Source organism: Protopterus annectens, chromosome 4.part0, assembly GCF_019279795.1.
Source record: "Protopterus annectens isolate FY-2018-M chromosome 4.part0, PAN1.0, whole genome shotgun sequence".
Classification (NCBI taxonomy): Eukaryota; Metazoa; Chordata; order Ceratodontiformes; family Protopteridae; genus Protopterus; species Protopterus annectens.
The window spans coordinates 771196119-771214798 of record NC_056733.1 but is presented as its reverse complement, the minus strand read 5'-3'; positions in this window follow the sequence as shown (position 1 = coordinate 771214798).

Here is an 18680-nt window from a genome sequence, read left to right as displayed (position 1 = left end):
TACATTGGATTACATAGTGAATAACAATTTACATAGCAATTACTTACAACATATTTCCAGATGAAGAACATAGTACATCAGGAGACAACTAGAATCTTTATCTGTGAAGTGCATACCAGACATTAACAAATGTTACAAGAAGAAGCAGTTTGTGCTGTATAATAAGTACTGGCTTATGAGCATCTGAGCTTGCTATAATCAAGGTAGTTAGTGGAGTGGAAAGAAAGGTAATGGTTGGATGGGGTGGATGATATTAGAGTGGGAGTTGCAAGGGCATAGCCAGCATGTTTTTAGTTGCGCTTTTAGTAAAGTTTTGAAGTGGGTGCATGATGGTATGGAGGTAATTGTGGGTGGGAGTGAGTTCCATAATTTGGCTATGGCACAAGTGAATAGTGCTTCACCAGCAGAGTTATTGGCCTTAGTGATCTGCAAGTGATTTTTGCTGCTGGATCTTAGTGGTCTGGTGGTGCGATAGGGTTGGAGTAGATTCTGGAGGGATGGGACATTTAGTGGATGGTTTACTAGTTTGTGGGCGAGGGAAAGTTGATACCACTGAAAGTGGTGAGGGAGTTCAAGCCAGCCCAGTTCAGCAAGTGAGAGACAGTGGTGACTACGGTAGGATGCCCCTGCCCCAGATATATATATATATATATATATATATATATATATATATATATATATATATATATATATATGTATATACATAAATGTCACCATATATATGATGTTAATGTTTAAAAAGAGGTGTAAGGAGTGTAACAAGACATAAAAGAACATAAATAAAAGCAGCCAGAACCTAAGCATAAGAAGCTAAAAGTCAAGTAAACTAAAAAGCAATGGTATATATAAAACCGTGTTTAAGAACAGTGTGGTGATCAACTCCTAACCAAATTTTTAAGTTGTAGTATACAATTAATTGAGTACATTTCATTAATACCCAGCGGGTAACACACAAAAGTATGTAATTGCCAACTCAATTCTAGTTTCTCTAACAGTAAGGAGAAAGGATCTCCTCTAGGGTCATGGGTAATGCAATCCATAGCCCTAAAAGTAAAGCCATGGGTGGGTGCTTTCATAGTGTGCCTGGTTTAAGCGTTGTCTGACTTGTTGGACCTGATAGCGTATGTATGTTCATATACCATGTCCTTAAGCCTTCTATCAGTTTTGCCAATATATAAGGCAGGACAGGTGTGACACTTACTGACCTTTATTGCTTCTGGGGTTTGGTTATTCCCTTCCCCATTACCTCCATGACCCTGGCGTAACTTCAGTATACTACTCCTTTAGAGTTACAATCAAATTTGTACTTGGTGTTATATTTAAAACCTCGTATACTAAATTTCATTCCCTCCTCCATATATTTACAATAAGGGCATGACAAACACTTATTAATACCTGTGTGTCTAAGTGTACAGGAGTCCAAGTAACGAGTTTCCACTAGGTTCTTTAAGTTTTTTCCTTTTCTATAAACTATTTTGGGGAACTCAATGGGACCTTCTGACAATTGTGTGTCCATGTTTATCAGATCCCAATCTTTCTTTAAAATGTTTATAAAATCATAACTGTCTATGCAATATGTAATAATAAGCCTATTTTGATTTAATATTCCATCCTGTGGTGAGCAACTATTTTGTTCTAAACTGTGGTTACTTGATAGTATTGCTTTGTAAAAGCCCACTTCTCCTTTATTTTTCACTTCCTGACAAATCTCTTGTAGGAGTGAAGTAGGGTAGCCTCTCTTTTTAAAAATGTCCATAAGTGTTAAGCATTCTTCAATAAACTGGTTGTCATCCGTAACGATTCGAGCTGCCCTTACAAATTGGCCCTTAACAACCAAACATTTTTAGTGGGCTGGGTGCAGCTACTATAATGAAGGAATCCTTGTTTCAAAGTGCCATACAGCACTTTCAGAGTGCAGGGGGCATGTTTCAGTTTCCGTGCAGGACTTATACACACCCCCTGCACTTGTACATAGATTATGTAGGTGTATGACTACAACAGCATGCTCTCATTAATATGTAGGTTGCACTGCTGCTGTATTCCTACACAGAACAGTTTGTGCAAGAATATTCTATTCTTGCATGGACTGTTCATAAATCCGTGGGTTTATTCTTTTCTGCCTGTGCCTCTAGACCTTGCTTCAACCAGCTTTGAAAAGAGTCCCGATAATTTATATAATTGTTCTTCAGCAAATGACTTACTGCAAATCCAATAAAAAATCAGAGTTGTTAATTTCATTTCTCCAAAAAGGCTGAACAACTTGACCCCTGCCTGGGCATAATAGATCTCTTCTGCACTCTGTAACCTGTCCCTATATCTGAGTATCTAGCTGGACAGGGCTTTTCTTTTCTGTGTACCTCTTAGAACTCTGGAAGATTAACAGTGCCCAGATAAAATTAGGAGTCAGATATAATATGCTGCTACTACATCTGCTGTAGTGAAGGTAGTACTCATTCCTTTGCTGGATATCCAAAACAAGCTGCTTAATGCTGCCTAACAAAATTTCTGGCTTTTTATGCTTTCTGTAGTATATAATCATCATTGCACTCCCTGTCAGAGATTCCAGGTTATCAAATAATTAAGTAAAAGTACATTGGTACTAAGTAAACTTACCATAACAATAGATGGTGGGATGATCACTGCTGCAGACGCCTAATCTATAAGGGTTATATCCTGCAGAGGACATAACATCCAGCCAGCTTTCAAAGGTTCATGGAAACAGAATGGTATACTTATATTTAAGGTTGTTCATTGAGTTTTCTGGGGACATATCCAGAATTCAACAAAATACCTTTTGATGAATTTTCCAAGCATTTTACTGATATGAAGTAAACCCATATATATGTTATAACTGGCAATTACTGAGAGATAAAATCTTGCCTTGCAAACATCACTATTTGACCCTACATGTAAAAAAGCCATTGGTAGTGTGCTACTAAAACTATTGTAATTTATTTTGATTCAGTGCTGGTAGTTGATAGATTTGGAAGTGGCACAACAAATTTGTAGCATAAAAAATACTTTGCTCTAATTTTTTAGCTTTTGTCATTCATGACATTAAGGATACTATTATAAAAAATTCTGTCCGTTTATTGTTTTCCTTTGATCTAATTATTTAAAGTCAAATGCTATAATTTTCAGCTTTTGAATGTTCTAACACAGAGCTTTTCATTATGTGCAAGAGCCACAAACATCCCCTGTGCTACAAGAACTGAGACTTGTTTTCAGTGAATATGCAGTTCTCTTAATACCTGATCTCCAAAAGTTAAATTATGAACCCTATTATCCCATCCACTGGAGACCCCGGGATTCCATTCTTCATTTCTCATGTTTGTTATTTTCATTAATGCTTTCGATGTCACACTGCTTGACATTCCAGCATCCTTCCATGCTGCTAACATTGTCATCTGAACCTCAAATTTATGCCGTCGTTACATTGGCTGCACAGTAGTATATTACCTCAAGTCACATCTGTCTCAGCTGCATCAATTAGTTTAAACTCTAAATACCAAGAAACCAAATGTCTACTGACTGATATCAATAATATACTCACTTATGTTACTAGGAAACACATTTTTTTGCAATACATACTCCAAGAAGGTCACCAATCCCCATTCCAAATATTAAGGATCTTCTCCCAAAACACCGTTGTCTCTTACTCACACTTATATGTCCAAGAGATATTCACTCAGACCCAGGGCCAACTCAACTCAGCTCTCAATTACAGAACTCATTCACCTATTATATTGGAAGTAAAAACATTACAATTTAGTGCCTTAATCAATGTAGTCTTAATAATAAATGGGCAAATCTTGAAGCATGGCTGATAACAGGAAAATCTCCATAATCTTACTATATCAGAAACCTGGTCAAAGGATGATTGCTGCCCCTCTACTTTTAAACAAGACAATTACTATACACATATAGACTTATATACAGATATAGATATAGGTATATAAAATGACAATAGACCTGGTCAAAGATCTGGCGGTGATGCTTTCATTCTAATCAAAAGGAATACCTCAATTACCATTGTGGATTGTACTAATTCTCATTCTATAGATGACATGAGTCAAAACTGGGTATTCTGTCATGTCACATTAGATGGACATACTTATATGGATTGTCACAATTTATATCCCACCACCCTCCTCTGTCTTTATTTTACATAAAGTTGTACAACAAATGTTCCCTAAATGTATACATAACATAGAGGATTATGACTGAGTCACAGATCATAACCTGCTAATTATGTGTTTGAAACATGGATTTGCATGCTAATTCCTGGATTTATTTTCTTGCTAACTAGCTGTTATAGTGTTTTGTTTTGTGGTTTTAGGTTACTACTGTTGAATATTGTGGGTCTGTTTAATTATTATATTGACAGCACACCTTTAAGAGTCAGCCCAGTAATCTTGGGAACACACATAAACAGTAATCTAGGCTTTGACTATCACGTGTCTACAGTAGTAAAGAAATAAACAAATTATCAACAATGGTGTGGCATCTAGGTATAAGGAGTTCATTGTTCCCCTGTATTCGGCATTTATCAGACGTGTCACTGAGTACAATGCCCCCTTTGGTATGTACCTGACTAGGTACATCCAGCAGCTGGAATGTCCACAGACGTTCCTCACTAAAAGAATACAGGGCATAAGTAACACACCCTATGTAGTCTGTCTCAAAACCCTCTTCCCATATTCTGTCTCTTACAGACTGTTGAAGAGTGATCTATGCCTGGCATAAAAGGCAATGTCAGACCCCACTGTGATGGATCTCCTGCATATTCAAAAAACAAATAGCACCAGAACTACCTGTTCTAAAGACTTAAACCTTGTGTGTAATATAAATAGGACCTGCTGGAGAAACAGGTATGTATCCAGTGACTATCCCTTCTTTGAAACAGGCTCCCCATCCATATGAAGCAGAGTTACTTCTTAACCAAATTCAAGTTTAACTTGAAAAACTGAATGGGTAACAGGAAATTCATCACTGATTTGCCACCTATGTCTCTAATGAACATAAGCATCTTGCAAATGGTTCATTTCCCAGGCCCCTGCTTGTAAATGTTTCATCTCTCAAAGCCCTGCTTATACTTATCAAGGTTACCAGAACTTGTCAGACATTTGGGATGCATGGATAGGCTTAAAAAGACTCTTGTGGTCATTAGCTTAGTACACACCTATCAACCTATAAACCTATAAACAGGATTTGTGTTTGCCTGCCTCTTCTGAAAGATACAAAGTCTTTAACTCAATTGTATGTCATTATTTAATGACTTCAGTCTAAAGTGATTTGTCAGAAAACAACAGACTTTATGAAGAACAGACTGAACATGCGAAGCAAATATCTGGACAGTCTGTGAAAATCTGGATAGTTGAGAGATGGTAGGTAAGTGCAAACAAAAGAGACTGAGTTATGCTGTCTTTCTGACAGTGCTTGTTAAGTGTTTTATTACTTCTATCTGGCAAACCATTAGCTCTTTTTGTTCTATAACCAGTAGTACATGGAACAGATATAGCTCCATGCACTACAAGAAATTTTGAATGGGTGTCTGATCATAACCCTTAATTATGAGTTTTCAACATGTACCAAGAGTAACTTCTCGAGTTTAGCTCATCATCATCATCATCATCATCATCATCCCCCTTTTGCACATTTTCTACTTGGGTTCATGTTATCATGTTGACTGTTGCCACCTGTCTTGATTCAATGCTACACTCCTGCCTTCTTTGACACTCATACCTGACTTATGCAGATCTTCTCTCACACAATCCATCACCTCTTTGCTGGGCATCCTCATTTCCTCTTACCTTCTTCCTGTCTGTCCCAAATCTTCTTCACCAGATCGTCTTCTGCTTTTTTGCACATGTGCCCAAACCACCATAATTTGCTCTCTTTGATATTTTCTGCAATTGTAGCTACTTTGGCTTCTGCTGTTATGTTCTCATTTCTTCATCTGTCCCACAGTGTACATACCCATCTCAGGAACTTTATTGGCATCACCTCTAGTTTCTTCATCTGCTCTGCCTTTACTGCCCAGGTTTCTTTACCATACAGTAGTACTGGTCACAGTACTGTTTTGCACACCTTACTTTTCAGTTTCTTTGGCATTCTTCTGTCCTACACTACACCTGATACTCTACTCCAGTTGGCTTCAGCCCCTCTGATTCTAGCTTTCACCTCTTCATTCAGACATCCCTTCTTCTCAATCACCCCTCCCAGATACTTGAAGCCATTAACCTGTTCCAGTATCTTCCCTTCTATCTCAATTTTTAGCTTCTTCTGAATTCCCCAGTTTGCTACCATTGCCATTGTTTTATCTGTACTTAGTCTCATCCCATGTGCCTTGAGTTTTGCATTCTATTCCTCTAGTCTTTTCTGAAGTTCTTGCTCAGAGTCTGCCTGTAATGCCACATCATCTGCATACAGCAGCTTTGTTGATCTGTCCCTTCTGATTTGTTTGCTAATGTAGACCATCATCAAACAGCAGTGGGCTCAGAGCTGAACCCTGATGTACACCCACTCCCAATGGGAAATCCTGTGTGAGACTGAACATTTGTTCAAATTTGGGTCATTGGATCTTTGTACGCCTGCTCTATTCTACCAATGTTTCTGGGACTTTGAACCACCGCAGTACAGCCCAAACCAGCTTTCTTGGGACCTTCAGAAGAAACACAAGGCACAAACTGGAAAAGACAAAACTCCAAAGCTGAGCATAGAAGTTCACCAGAAACTTTAATGATTAGCGCTTTCGTCCGTTCAAAAACAATTGGACTTCATCAGATAGTTCTTCAAGTCATTCAGTCTTTTATAACAAACAAACGTCCCTGGTAATTAGTTAAATCAGCCAATTACAAACTAGTCAATCCTATATTAAAGTGACAGACACAAAAATTCCTTAAGATTTCACTGTGACCTTACCTAAAGGTATTTCTATAAAACCATGTATGTTTTCATATTAAAATTCACTTTTTGATAAAACATGAATTTACACTCCACAATAACCATATTGTCACTACTCAAAAAAGAAGAAATTAAAATTATATATGAATCATATGAAACATATAATGCACAAAAATTAATATGCAAAAAATAGTCAAAAGATGTTGAAATAAAATGAAATGAAGCCTTATAATCCTATCTTTCTAAGGCCCTCAATTTAAGCAGACAGTAAATGGAACTAAACTCATTCAGCCCTGACCATGAACGTACATTCAATCTGAGTTATCAAAGCAACTCCTTCCTTTCCAAATGAAGGCCTATGGGTCCACACCTTGGATCAGACTGAATTTGGTCTATCACCATGTATTTGAATGAGTGATTTGGACATTCACTAATATGCTTCGCCAATGAGCTAGTATCCTTACTTTTCTTAATATTATATTCGTGTTCATAAATTATGTCTCTGAGTCTACATTCTGTCTTACCAACATAGAACAATGATTGAAACTGTAGACTCATTTAAGGACCTGGGTATATGGGTAGATTCAGTTATGAGGTTTTTCTAATCATATCAACCAATTGGCTAATGATAGTTATAGAACTATAGGTTGTATAAAAAAGAGTTATAAAGTCTAGGAAATCAACCATAATGAAGTCATTGTTTGTTAATTACATTAGAATAACAATACGGAAACCCTATAGGAAAACAAGCATGAATAAACTGCAAAGAGTACAGTGGAAATATACCAAAGGCATCCATGGATGTGAGTTATTATGAAAGATAAAATATCTGAACTTGTACAGTGACTCTTACAGATATCTTATTCAGGTATATAGGGCATTTAGGGACAACTACCTCTAGGAATGTTTGGGGTTATCAAAAAGTACTAGAGAATCATCAGATAACCTATGTAGATGATTCTATAGGAATGAGAAGTGTACTAATTGGTTCTCTGACAGAGTGGCTGATGCTTGAAACAAACTACCAAATTACATTAAAGCAAGTACTAGTTTAGATATTTTTAAGAACAGTCTGGGCATTTAATATGGGAACAAGTATTTTGGTATATTGGCAAGCTAGAAGGGTGTTAATGCCAGTGCTTGAAACATCTGTATGTATGTATGTATGTATGTAGACCCAGGCAATCCTCATATCCTGTTCTATCTGTCCCTGGAGTCTGGCTGCCATGAGTCTGTTACTAATTCTGATGATATCCTGGCTTCTGAAGCATCTGTCTCAGCACAATTATGACACCATTTCTAGCTTGTCCTCATCCTGAGCAGTAGAGTATGGATCCCAAGCCAACTGCCATTGTAGCACTGCCCTTCCATCTTGTCTCTTGGATACAAAGGATGTCCAGTCTTATCATCATTGCATCCACTTCCAGACTGCATCCTCTCAGTGAACTTACATTGAGTGTGGCAATTCTAAGTTCATGTTTGGCTTGTTGATGTGTTTTACAACAAGCTTTTGCTCAACAGATCTATTCCAGGCTGAGCAATGGGGCACTGGCTGGCCAGCAACTTATTGACCCAAGGGTGCTGGGCTTTGTGGCAAGCTCACAATGGCAAACAGGGGCATATACACCATGTAAGGTGAAGTACCCACTTATCACTGGTACCCATACCCATTTGGCAACATTAGTTAACATGACTGAATCACCCAGAGCCATTATTTTATACTATCAGGTGGCTAGCTCTGCCACTGTGCACAGTCTGTATCCATGTTCTCTTACTTGAAGATACTGTGCACCACAGTAGATGCCCAGAGTGGTTGGTCTATGTAACTCTTCCCCTATAGGGAACCATGTATCTGTTCTGCTGCCCACAGCCCCATTCATTGATGAGTTTGAGATGGAAATACTCAACATGTGTTTTTAGAGGTGGGAAGAAACCACACAGACATAGGGAGAACATGCAAACTCCAAACAGGCATTGATGAGAGGTCAGGATCAAACCTTGTACCTTGTGGGTGAATTTTCGAAATGTTACAATAGGGTGGAATAAAGAGATAAATGAATCTGAAACATGGATGCCAAAAAAATCACCTTGAGGGCTAAGCAGTTGGCATAATGGTTAAGGTCTTCGCCTCCCATGCACAAATGAATTTTAGAGTAGCATTCACAGAAAAGAGACATTGTCTAATAATTATTTACATCGTAAGAGTAATCACCCCCAGTTTATAAAGAGAAATTTACCTAGGGGCAATAAATAATGGCTAGTAGGACAACTACTACTACTACAATTCGATTGAAAGAAGAAATGAAGTTTATGATCAAATTATTTTTGGCAAGGGGGTACAGAAAGAACTATTAATAGAAAGTGAGAAGGAAATCCTGGCTAAAAGAGATACTATCCCCCACCTACTTTGAAGCAGCCTTTTTGTCAGTAAAAAAAAAGACCCAACATACCCAAAACTTGAAAAAAGTCCAGTTTGTAGCTTGGACCTGACAGTGCATAGCCAAGCTATATGTACTATCATGCAAAATAATTTGAAAATCCTAGAAGGCAACAATGACCAGTGTAACATAATAGGAAATGTACCAAATTTTGTTTGTAAAATGCTGTCAATATGAAGTCCTTATTACAGCATGATAATACAAAAATCATTTCCTTAATGTCCTTAACAGAGAGAAGTAAAGGAATGTTTAAGTATGGAGGATGTACCGTTTGTTATTACATCTTAGATGGCCCTCACATTTTTCTAGATAATTTATCACATGTTTTGCCACTCCCTGCTAGGTTTAATTGTAAAACCAGAGGTATGATTTATATAAGTGTATGCTCAGGTCGTAGTGCGTATTATATAGGTATGACTACGAGACAGAATTAAAGAACATATTTATAGCATTAAGAGTAAAGGTATGAGGAGTGCACTTTTTAAACATACTAGTGAATGTAAGAAATATAAAAGGTTTCTTTTTTTCCTATGTTAGAGCAAGTGCTGGCTGACTTAAGAGGTGGGACATTTAAAAATAGATTAGAGCAGAGAGAAACTTTATGGCAGCTAATATGGGGGCAGATAAACCTCCTCAATAGTATGGTTAACATTAAATGTTTTTTTGAAAGACAGGAGATTGTATATTTCCAAATAGAATATTTCATGGGACAGTATACAATTATTGTATTTTTTGTAGTTAAGGTTTTAATAGATATATTGTGATATTTATTATGTAAAATTATTTATTTAATTGTATTAAAGCTAATTTTTAATTGTTTTATTGTTGTTAATTGATACTGTTTTATCATTGGGTGTCTTTTGTATAAAATGATTCAAGCTTTTAATGGAGTTTATTTTGATGAAGGCAGTGAGACGAAAGCAGGGAATAAAGTGATTTGCACTCTAGTGTTTTTTTCTTTGTCAATATAATAATTACCAGTGGTGGATGACTTCCCAAAGGATACTATTATGCATTTCTTGGCATTTAGATTTAATCCATAGCTCTAACACAAGTTATCTGTATGTGTGTCAGCCCTTCCTGTAGAACATTAGTGGTGGTGGGGGATTCTATGACTGCTCCTTATTTGTAATCATCTGTAGATTTAGTCAACCAGAGGCACTTGACATTGGCCTTGACATCAGAGAAGTAAATGTCAAAAAGGAGCAGTCACAGCACAGATCCCCGATGGACTCCACTTGTAATTGGCCTCTTCACAGAGGTGAAATCTCTCCCAATTCTAACTTCCTGTCTGTGAGCCAGCTGGCTATCAACTGGGTGACATAAGGGTTTATATTTAACCTCTTGAGTTTGTCAGCAATGCCCAAGTGGAATACTGTGTCAAATGCCTTGGTCAGGTTAAGGTAGGCAGTATGAATATTTTGCCCTCATCCATTGCTTTGGTGACCTTCTCAAAGAAGTTCACCAGGTTGGAAAGGCATGGCCTGCCCTTAACAAAAACAAATTGGGTTTGTACCAGCATTTGGAAGTATTCTGTGCCATTAATGATCATTTCCATGAGAATTCTTTCCTTGGCTTTGCATATGACACTAGTGAGACTCATTGGTCTGAGTTTCCGGGGTCCCTAGATGTAGAGGGATGACTGTTGCTGTTCTCCATTCCTGAAGCATGAAGCCTGTTTGGATGCAGTAGTTAAATCACAATCCTAGACGTCCTGATAGGTCATGTTTCATGCTATTTATAAGACATCCTGGGATATTGCCTGGGCCCATCAATGTGGTATTCTTGCCATTAGAGACAGCACTGAGAACTTGTTCCCTAGTAATAGTAGGGGTAGTTATATTTGATGGCATTTCCTGAGGGGAGGTTGATAGGGAGACAGAGGTAAACTTAGAGCAGAATTTGTCTGCCAGTAGCTTTGCTGTATGTTCTGTCTCAGCATATGTGGCTCTGTTAACAATGAGCTTGGTACACAATTGTGTATTGCCGTTGAGGTTGTGGACATAGCTAAAGAATGCCTTGTGGTTGTCCTTCATCTGAGAGGCCAAATGGAACTCAAATTTAGCTTTGGTAGACATTATTTGTCCTCTGAATTGTTTGTTTAGTTTGATGAAATTGCTTTTATCCTGCTGAGTGCTACACCTCCTATTTTTTGCCATGTTCCAAAGCTGATTGATGTTATGATTCCACCAGGGTGGCTTGTTTTTTTTTTTTTTTTTTTTTTTTTGGGTTAGCTGTGTACTTCTTCCTTTTGGGTTCAGTTAACATGTTTGTATTGGGTTTCTGTGAACAGTTCTGTGTAGACAGCAGTGTTGTCTGGGTTTGTGGAGGCTTGAAATTTTGCCAGGTTATTACTTAATAGCAGGAAGTTAGCATTCCAGGGTTAGCTGGGGTCTGGGTTTTATTTTTACCTTAAATGAGATTGTTTTGTGATCTGACCTTGCCAGAGAAGACATTATACTAGGGGATATGCAGCACTCTTTCATATTAGTCAGGATCAGATCCAGTGAGTTTGCAACCCTGGTCAGCATATTAACAATCTGGTCCAGATAGCTGTGCTTACAAAGTCCAGGAATCTCTGGGCCTGCACATTTGTTGTCATATATTATTCCCAGTTAATAGTGGAGTAATTAAAGTTGCCCATGAATATGGTATTGGGTTGAATGGTGATTATTTCCAATAAGCTTAAATACATGTTAATGGTTTCCTGGCTCATAGATAGGGTTGTTATTCTATCAACTTTCTAAATTCATAAGAGTAAGTAAACCAGCACAGACAACAGGGATAAAGAAATCATCTCTGTCATTTGATAGTCAATACTGTAAGATTTGACTGTCTAATTCAAGAACCTATCTCAACAAGTTAAGCAGAGAGTGCTTAATATTTGTTAAGATTGTGTTTCATGCTACAGTAGTGCTTAACTGATTAGTTTTTTTCTGGATATTGGAGCGCAGTCGCTGTGCTCCATGTATTACAACACAGTTATTCTTGGTGATTTCAGTATCAGTGCTATTGGAAAATACTCTCTGCCTTTGGACAAAATGTTGCAGCCATTTAGCCTGGATCAAATAATACAGGCACCTACTTGACCCAATACAAGAATTGGCTCAAGCTCCACACACAACCGAATAATAACCAAAAATTACAATAACTGCATAACACTTAAATGCTTCTCAGTGCTCAAACTGACCCTTCATCTGTTAAATCCATTTACTTATTCAGAACCTATAAAAAACCTCCTCAAACAATTGAGGAAGATCATTCCCTAATAATAAGCTACTGATTCTTATCAACCTACTTAGTGCTATAGATTAGACTCCCTGTATGCCATATCTGAACACATCTGTGCTTTACAATTTTTCAACACAAAACCAACCACAGTTCAGGATAGACTGTACCCACATATAAGCAGAAGGGTTAGATTGTAGAATTACCCATAGCTCTCAGGGGATAATGAAATTAACATTAAAGCCAGAGATACAGCTTGGTAGAAGTGGAAAAAGAACTCTGACAATACAGAGCTACACCAAATTCTTCTGAGCTTAAAGGAAGAAACATGAATTGCAGGACATTTTGCAAAAGCTCAAAACCTTAGACAGAGACAGAGAGCAAACTGGTCTAGACGCAAGCTGTTTTGGAAAAAAAATAAATTCTTAACAGGCACAATAAATAACTTTTGAGCTACCAAAATGAATTAAGACTGAAGCACTCCAACTTTGTTATTGCTTATGTTTACCTTTTTGCAGTTCACTATAACCAACAAAACCAAAGCCTTTCCAATTGTTTACTCCTGCACCAATGAAGAAAATAATCTTTATCCCTTGATTTATACCCTCCAGCCTCTTGTTATGCAGTAACCTTTCATTTCTCTGAAATCTCAGTAAAACACACCAAGACCTTAACTTTTCAAACTCAACAGTTCAGGATCTAAATCTAACAAATTTCATTCCACCTTCTCAAGGCTTGTGGCAGAAAAAAATTGCTAAACCCCTTACTCATATTTTCAACCTCCCATCACCATTCAAGCATACAGTGATAATCCCTCTACCTAAAGTTATTTCTTCTAATGGGCTGAAGGATTTTAGACCTATTTCTACCCTGTGTCCTTTTACTGAAATGTTTAAAAACATTTAAACAAGCAACTATGGCCTGTTATGTGATGGACAGCATGGCTTTCACAATGCCTTCAGTACATTTACTGCCCTTCTAAAGGCCAGTGATACCATTTATTGTAACCTGAATGAGGGATTTATTACTGTAGGACTGTTTGTTGACATGACAAGGGATTTTAAAACAAACAACCACGCCCTTCTTTTCAACAAACTCAAAAGACTCAGTTTTGGGGATAACACTATTTACTGGGTTCATAACTACCAAAAAGACAGCACCTCTCATGTCCATATCAACGTCTCATCCACTTCTGCTGTATCACAAGGGTCTCTGTGAGGTCCTCTTCTCATCTCTACTCTCTCTTTGTTAATGACTGTTACCAGAATTACCAAATATTAAATTAATAATGTATGCAGATAATATGCTGCTCCTGTAACCCAGTACTAGCCACTCTGACCTTCAAACCAAGTTACAGGACAATTTCACTCAGTTATGTGTATGTTTCTAACAAACTACTAATTAACTTTAAGACAACCAATGTCATGGTCTTTGTTTCAGCCAGGAAATTATACATTATCACTCCTATTTTCTTAAAGGATAACAATGGGATATTAAAGCAGATTGCTCAAACTGCTGTCTCTTTTAGTCCCCATTGTTTGATACAGCCACAAAGAATCATCACTGCAGCTTTAAAATGCAATGCAGTCAACTGTTTTACCTCTCAGGCTTCCTACCTTTCTGTACTGTTTTACTTTCACTTTGCAAAACAAGTTGAAAAACCCCTAGCTGGCTCTTAAATGATCATGTCACATCTGCCAGAGCTCTTGCTGTAGTTACCCGGACATTTCCTCCCCCAAAGTGATGTAAGCACTGCCTGATTTGCATGCTCTATAGTGTGTGATGTCAGAGCTGCCCTGCCCAGCCCACTCTTAACCTAATATTACTGGGTATATGCTGCGTGGAACTCCTTTTCTGTATAAGTGTACCCTGTCAACTACATTTATCTGAGGGATTTGAGGAAAGTTTGCATTGCCTGCACCTTCTCCAGCTTTTTTGTGTGTGTGTGTGTGTGTGTGTGTGTGTGTGTGTGTGTGTGTGTGTGTGTGTGTGTGTGTGTGTGTGTGTGTGTGAATGCACATGGGGGGATGGTGTGTGTGTGTGTGTGTGTGTGTGTGTGTGTGTGTGAATGCATGCAGGGGGGCCAGTGTGTGTGTGTGTGTGTGTGTGTGTGTGTGTGTGTGTGTGTGTGTGTGTGTGTGTGTGTGTGTGTGTGTGTGTGTGTGTGTGTGTGTGTGTGTGTGTGTGTGTGTGTGTGTGTGTGTATGCATGCAGGGGGGGTGGTGTGTGTGTGAATGCACACAGGGGGCCAGTGTGTGTGTGTGGTCCATTCCTGGAAATATTACAGCAAAAATGTCAAACTAATATCAATTTTCTGAAAAGCCCTACTGATGTGACTAAGCACAGTGAGGAAGAACAGGCAAAAGTACAATAACAGCTGCATAATTTTAAAGATGACCATGCATAGACATTAATTGCATCTTTTTACATAGGAAGCAGATGTTGGTCACAATTAATAGAGAACACTACATAAGATTACATGAAGTATGAGAGACTGTAATTTTCTTAAATTACCACTTAAAAAAACATGCAACTGCTGCCATGCAAGTCCTTGAAATATATATTTTTTATAGTCTATCATTTGTTAGCTATTTAACCACAGTGTAAGGAAAAAAATGGGAGTTTGGTTGGCAAAGAAGTGATTTTCCCAGTGCTATAGAGCTTGGATCTAAATTTGACAGGAGGAGTGCAACAAAAAAATGTCCCACTGTAAGGAAGGAAAGGCTGTGAGAAGCAAACAGTACATTAGTCTGGTCGCCTGCTGTAAGCAGTCAATCACATGCAGGTAATGGGTCAAATTACCCTTAGCTCTTTGACAGTTAGAGAAGGTAGGTGTGAAGGGGGAGGGGACTTACCTTTAAGAACTAGATTTCTTTTTTCAAGCCTGAATTCAAGTTGGCATTTCTAAGAAAGAACAGCCATAAAATGCACTTTTCAATTCTGTTCTGTGGCATTTGCACTGCTTGGATTTGAACTAGTCATTGAAAAAGGATAAAATGTTAACCAAAACTAGATGTTTACAACACAGCAGTGAATGTCTGTAAATGAGTGCAGTGACAGGAGCTCTAGGGAAATAGTGGCAGATGTGATGCAATTTTTTTGAGACAAACAATGCATACTGGGATACATAGAGGCAGACTAAACTTTTGGAATTCCTTCAATATGCCAGACCCCATGTGGTTAGACTCAGAAATTATGTATAAAAATATCTAAAAACATTTAAATAGTCCCATAGTGGTGTTAAAATGTAGGAAACACCAAACCATGATGAAATAAACATGTTTTTTTTTAAGTCTGAGGGCACGATTGTCCTTTAACAGATCTTAATGGGAACATAATACCTAATGTCGCTGAACAGAGATATTCAGGCTGAAAATCTGACTGCATGCTGTCCTTTTTCACACATAAAGATTTTGTAACTAACAAAGTTGTTGTTCGATTAAATCCACATTTCAAGATCAGTCACCTCATTTTACCCGCTGCTCACAGGACCATTGCTAGAAATATTTTAACACCCAGAGTGATATGCGGCATTCCTTGTCTTGTTATCCTTTCAGCCCACAACAGTCACAGAATACAGGCTGTTGAGAATAAAATCTGCAGATTCATTCTGTTAGCAGATTCCCAGATGCACCATTGCAATTTGCTAAAAAAATCCAATTGGCTTTCAGTCTATTTTTTCTTCCAAATACAAAGTTCTAAAACACAGTAAGTGTTCCCTTTAAAAGAGAAGCTACCTTTGCAACCCTAATGTACTTAGAAGTACACAGGGCTACAGTTTCATTCTAGCGCATCATCCTCTCAAAACTGCTACAGGTAAAAGAGACTTCTCTACACTGGGACCTGCTACCTAGAACCACCTGCATACAGACATCAAAAATCAAGCAACCATTAAAAGCTTCAAAGATGCTCTTAAAGAACATCTCTTTACTGATTCTACCTGCAAATGCTAGTATGACAATGGTTATATAAATTACCATTCCATGTCATGAATAATAGAGTATGTTTAGGAAACTTTTATTAGCCTTTTAATGTGGCTTATCATATGCATATATTTCATATGTATATAGTTAATGTAGTATATGTATGATTGCACTGTATTTTATGCATGTCTAAGCTTGTATTCTGTACATATTTTTTTTTTCTTTTTTGAGCTCAGATCATTTCTGCAAATGGCCACTAGACAATTCCACTCACCAGATGAACAAATAGTTACTAAGTACACAAAGAAAGGAAAAAAGAAATGTTTAGTACAGCTAAATGCTTATCCCAAACAGTCAATATCTGGTCTTTTACATCTGCATAAGGGGGTGTTTTTTAGTCTGCCCAGGACTTTGACTACCTAGATTTTAATCTGAATCTACACTGTAGCCTCCTCTGCCATCTCAGTTATGCAAATACTACAGATCTTCCTAAGTGCCAGCTGTAGAATATCTCATCTGTTAACACCTAAGACAAGTACCATGACAGGCATTCTTCTGCTGAGACTAGAACATAGGTTCTCACTTGTGATAGCAGGATCCACCATAAATTGCAAAATTCTCTAAATTTTACTAAACAAAGCCTATAGATTTATAAACAACTCACCTCAGTTGGAACACCACTATAGCGGTTTCATCAAAGAACAAGTTTTACTAACAGTGATTTTATCTTTCCCCTAACTCATATACAAACTCCTAAACTTAACCAATGACCCATTTAGTTCCTTCAATGAAAACATTTACCTGATACCTTCACTACTTGCCAGCTCCTTCACATTTCTTGTTCTAAACTATTCATTCCTGTGCTTCACAGACACAATCACCTACTGGGGGTTCTAAACTATGGAACACAGTTCTACTGAACTTTGGGTCCTTTTCCACTGTTTATCAATAAAATGGCATTTTTTTCTACCTTTTGAATCACTGACTTGCAGTATCAGGATTGTACAGTTGTGTAAGAAAACTTACTATAACAGTATATGAACAAATGATCACTGCTGCAGTAGCTTTAGCTTATGGGTTATATCCTGCATAGGATATAACAGCCAGCCAGCTTCCAAAGCTTCAGGACATCTTCCACATGCCAAAACCATTAGTCTGCTCGAGGAGAGCTGAGTAGAAAGACTGGTATGGGTGCCAATCCATTCAGAGCTTTCATGCCAACAGACAGAGGGAGGATGAGCTTTGAAAGGACATTGTTAGGAAAAACAAAAAATAAATGTCCATACCCTAGCATACAAAAGACACCAAAAAGCATGGATGATGGATAGATGAATCTTAAGGCATAAAAGAAAGATTAGCTCTCAATGAAACTCTGTTTCATTGAAAATAAGATAGGGTTGACTTAGCATTAGACCGTGAAACTCAGATACTTTTCTTACAGAGGTCAGAGTAATCAGAAAAAAAACCGTTTTCCATGTTAAGAACCTCAAGTGAGCCAGATTAACTGGCTTAAATGGAGCAAGTTTTAGCTTCTGTATCTCAAATCTAAGATCCCAAGGAGGGGCACCAGTTTTCCTAAAGGTCTGTTATGCAACACCTCTTTCAAAATATTTTGACATCAGAATGCATTGAATGAAGGGGATCCATGGGTAGACATGCTAAAATGACCAATAAATGAACCTTGATGGAGGAGTAAGAAAGGCCATATGATAGTAACTCATACCAATATTGTGAAACTGGGGAAACAATAGCCCTGAATGGGTGCTGGTCATGTTGACACCAATTAGAAAACCTTTTTCATTTGCTAATATATGATTTTCTAGAAGCATGCTTTCTTGCCATCATCAGTAGCTGCTGCACTCCCTCAGTAAATAAGTGTCTAAAGGGAATTAATAGATTATCATCCAGGCAGTCAGTTGAAGTTGATAATAGCTGAGGTGTATCAAACATCTGTGATCTTGTGTGAGTAGAACAGTACTGTTAGGAGGCATGTGGAACCGCTGGCCATTTCCAAATGAAGGGAGAACTACTGTTTCCTGGGCAAAACAATGATCTCGGGGGCACTCCTTCTGAATTTTCAGAAGTACATTGGATATTAGTGGAAAGGATGAAAAAGCATACAGGAAGATTCTTCTCTAAGGAAAGGAAAAGGCATCTGTCTTCCCGGCCTTCTTACATGGAATCT